Raw genomic sequence first — 4,595 nt, 5'->3', positions numbered from 1 at the left:
TTAAAAACAAAAAATGAAAAAAATGCCATTTGCAATGCCAATAGCTCTAACTTTAACAAAGACGAGACCATTGCATTGTAAATGCTTGTTATTGTAGGCATGCAATCTAGCTTTGCTTTTTTCCTCGTATCTCTGATTCAGAGACAAAGCTTCTATTAAGGGCAACTGTACAGGATGTTTGAGAAGTGGGTGACTGATTGTGAGCTTTCCTATTCTGCAGCTATCACCCACGCTTTGCCCTTTTATTCAATGTTTTCTCCTGAATACTTTAGAGTTGTTTATTTTGTTGTAAATGTTATTCACATCGTTGGTAAGTCAGACTCCAAGAGGCTCTCTTGCAGAGATTGAAGGCAGTGTGAAAGTATGGCTCCTTGGGGCATTCTGTAGGTAACGGTCGGTTATCATCTTTGCCATAATACAGAGTGGCCAGGCACTGAGTATTTGTCTGTCATCACAAAATGTTACGTTGTTGGGAATCCTTTGAGTGCAAAGTATGCTCATTGACGATAGAGCCAGTAAAACATGATGGTCGCCATAAGGCAAACATCTTCTCTATTGTCAAAGAAGTTGCATCAAAGACAGCTTCATATATGAAGCACAGCGCTAAGGATTTTCACTGCAGTGTGTGATCAAATGTATTTAAGGATGCAAAACCAGGCATTTCGAGACTTCTTTCATTTTGAGAGTGTCAGATACAAATTGAATGTGTCATGGGAGCTTGTTAATAGAAAGGACAAGAGGTTGTGTTACATGAATTCTGGTTTTATTGTGTAAACGAAAAAAACAAAAAAATATATTCACACACTATAGCCTCCAAAAGTTTATGTAATGAGAGATAATAGCCCTCACTGAGTGGAAACATTTAAAAATTGAACATTTTGTAAAATTGTCAATAGCATGTCATAAAACAAAGGCAAATAATTTGATCTGGTTTCGAAAAGTCCTGTTATATGGAAAGCAGCATTTAGAATTCAGTGTTTAATTACTTTTGTTATACTTTAGTAACATTTTTAAACTTTAACTCCTTTACTTCTTAAGAAATCTTCTACACTATTCTGCATATGTTGTGTCACTCATTAATTGTCCCTTCTACGCTTTTCATAGTGGTCTAGTGATAAAAGATTTTCTTCAAACAATACAAACTTATAGGGCCAATATTGCGTATGAATCTGTGTTTCGTTTGTTTCCTGTAAAAAAATTATATTTTTTTGGCTTATTCAAACAGGTGAACCAAGTGATAAAAACAAGAAGATACATTCACTGGAAAACAAGCCAAGCAAGTCTTCTCTGGCAAATTAAGTAATGATGTATGAAGAAATAAATTCTTGATGGGCATCAGTGGTAAAAGTAATCAGGAATTAAGGACAAAGGCAAAAGCCGTAAGAGAAACTAATTTTTAGTGAGATGGTTCTAATTCAAATATTATGAGCCTCAGTAGTAAAGAAACTATATAAGTGAGTTTCAGAATACTAAGAAGACCAGAAGATGGTTTATGTTGGAGATAACGTAATGGAAAATAGTTGATAAGAAAACCTTTGGTTAAATGATTTATGGGTGAGCTGTTTTAACTGTGTAGCAAACGTGACTTAAGCAAGAAAACAGTTATTGAAGAACAGATATGGACATGGTACTTTATAAGTGCACTGGATGTGGGAAGGGTTTCAGTAAGAAAAGTGGTTGTTTTTTCCCGATGACAGAACACCTGCAGGTGGGAAACATAATGAGTGCAGAGGATGTGTAAAAAGATTGTCACACGTTTTCACTTCTAACTTGGAAAAAAAAAGAATTTGAGCGCGAACCCCTATCAGTGTACTAAATGTGGGGAAAGCTTCATTCATAAAGGATACCTTAATATCAGCAGAAGAACACATACTGGTGAAAACCCTTATCAATGTGCTAAAGGTGGAAAATGTTTTGTTAACATGTCCTCATTTAATAGACCTGAATCTTCACACTTAATGCAGGTGAAGATCCTTATCAGTGCCCAGAATGTGGGAAAAACTTTAGTGGAAAACAACTTCTAATTGAGCATGAAAGAACACATGCAGGTGATAAAGCACATCAGTGCACAGAATATCGGAAATGTTTCAGTCATAACGGATCTCTTACTCTCCGTGATAAAATGCATACTGGTGAGAAAGCTCATCAGTGCATTGAATGTGGATTAAGCTTCAGTCGGAAAGGATCTCTTACCAGCCATGAAAGAACGCATACAGGTGAGAAACCTTATCAGTGCACTGAATGTGGATTAAGCTTCAGTCACAAAGGATCTCTTACTCGCCATGAAAGAACGCATACGGGTGAGAAACCTCATCAATGCACTGAATGTGGATTAAGCTTCAGAGTTAGAGGATCTCTTACTTCTCATGAAAGAACACATACGGGAGAGAAACTTTATCACTGCACAGAATGTAGAAAAAGCTTCAGTCGGAAAGGGTATCTTACAATCCATGAAAGAATCCATACGGGTGAGAAACCCTATCACTGCACAGAATGTGGGAAAACTTTCATACGGAAACAATGTCTTACTGATCATGAAAGAACACATACCGGTGAGAAACCTCATCAGTGCCCTACATGTGGGAAATGTTTCAGTTGGAAAAAAGGCCTTCTCTACCACAATAGAACCCATACAGGTGAAAGACCGTATCAGTGTACTGAATGTGGGAAACGTTTCACTGCTAAAGGCTATCTTTCTAGCCATGTCAGAACACATACAGGAGAGAAACCATATCCATGCACTGAATGTGGGAAACGGTTCAATATGAAAGGCTCCCTTCTTATTCACGAGAGAACACATACTGGGGAGAAACCATACTATTGCACCAAATGTGGTAAGGGCTTCAGGCATTGGTTATCCCTTGCAAGCCATAAAATGAGTCATACAGGTGAGAAACCTAACTCCTGCAGTGAATGTGGTAAATGTTTCAGGAAGAGAGATGAGCTTCGTGTTCATGAGCGGACACATACAGGTGAAAAACCTTTTGACTGCATTGAATGTGAGAAAAGCTTTGTTAGCAAGGCCTCTCTTAAATTACACGTGAGAACACATACTGGTGAGAAACCTTATCTTTGCTGTATATGTGGCAAGGGATTTAGTCATGTGTCCTCACGCAAACTGCATGAAAAAACACATACTGGTGAGAGACCTTATCAGTGCACTGAATGCGAGATGAGCTTCATTAGAAAGGTACAGCTTAGTATTCATGAGAAGACACATACTGGTGAGAAACCTTATGATTGCCATGACTGTGGAAAAAGCTTCAGTTGCAAGACCTATCTTCTTACTCATAAGAAGACTCATGCAGGTGTAAAACCTTTTGATTGCACTGAGTGTAGGAGAAGCTTCAATCGTGGAGCGTATGTGACTCACATGAGAATGCATGCTGGTGAGAAACCCTACCAATGTACTAAATGTGGGAAAAGCTTTTTTGTGAAGTCCTCACTTAACAGGCATGAAAGAACACACGTTGGTGAGAGGTCATCCATGTACTGAATGTGTGTTGAGAGTCATTTAGACGAGATATCCTAATATTCATGAGAAGGCATATTGGTGAGAATCCTTATGATTGTAGAAAAAGCTTCATTCACATCTTAACTTTTTATCCATTAGAGGACTCGCACAGGTGAGAACTTGTGTGATTTATACATGTGAAAACACATAATGGAGAGGAGCTTTATTAACCTCCTGAATGTGAATTTTTTTTTTTGAGAAATTGTCCTTTTCTGGCCATGGAAAAGCCACTTTTTAGTTAAAAGAAAGCCTCTTCAATGCACAAAATATGAGAAGAGCTTCAGTGAGAAGGGCGACCTTATGCTTTACGAAATAATGGATAAGAACTGTCAGAGAAAAAAGTATGGTAAAAAAAGTATGCTAAAAGCTTCAGTCAGAATCTTTACCTATTTATCTACAAGGAGGTAAAAGCATAAGAGCACTAAATGTAGGAAACCGCTGCTGAAAGAACACCTTATTGTGCACTACAGTACATCAAAAGGTGTACATTTACAATAGGTGTAGTACAAAAATAACAAGCCTAATTATCCTTCCATCATCAAACTGGCACAACATGGTTGGTGTTAAGGACCATTTCTCAATGTAAATGTTTACCACAAACCAATGTCAAGCACACTCAACTCCTCCGTTGCTTTCAGGCTTGGATATATTTTGTTTGCTAAAGTGACATATGAGAGAAAAAGTGAAAATAATTAATGAATATGATGTAGAAAAAAAAGTTCTCTGCACTCTTCATTTCTATGAAATGTATGCACCACTTTTTATTGTTTTTAAAACTACCAAGTTCAGGGATGCATCCCAAGTGGTACAATTAAAAAAAACACTGAGCAAGAAACTGAACACTGTTGCATATCAATTCTTACAATATAAGAAACATAGATGCAAACTGTAATTTGTCACGGATAAAATGTGCATTGTACTGTGCTCCAGTAGAAGGATAATATGTCTTATTTATACTACAGATTTGTATCACTAGGCACTTTCCCAATAGTTCATCCCCACTCTGAAATGCTATGATTCATAACATGGATATAACAGCAGAACAAGTGTTCAAGAGGTTACTTTATCATTTTGCATGATC

The 4,595-nt window shown here is 37.3% G+C and overlaps 1 pseudogene across 1 annotated transcript; it reads left to right on the top strand.

The window, feature by feature from the left end:
• The first annotated feature begins 1,775 nt into the window (after positions 1–1,775).
• Positions 1,776–4,206, top strand: LOC144768750 (uncharacterized; annotated as a pseudogene). Its single transcript, XR_013598623.1, has one exon. The product of XR_013598623.1 is annotated as an uncharacterized LOC144768750 (transcript).
• The last annotated feature ends 389 nt before the right edge of the window (positions 4,207–4,595 follow it).

Source organism: Lissotriton helveticus, chromosome 7 (assembly GCF_964261635.1).
Source record: "Lissotriton helveticus chromosome 7, aLisHel1.1, whole genome shotgun sequence".
Lineage (NCBI taxonomy): Eukaryota > Metazoa > Chordata > Amphibia > Caudata > Salamandridae > Lissotriton > Lissotriton helveticus.
Note: the sequence above shows the minus strand (reverse complement) of the source record. Positions and strands in the feature narration are given on the sequence as shown.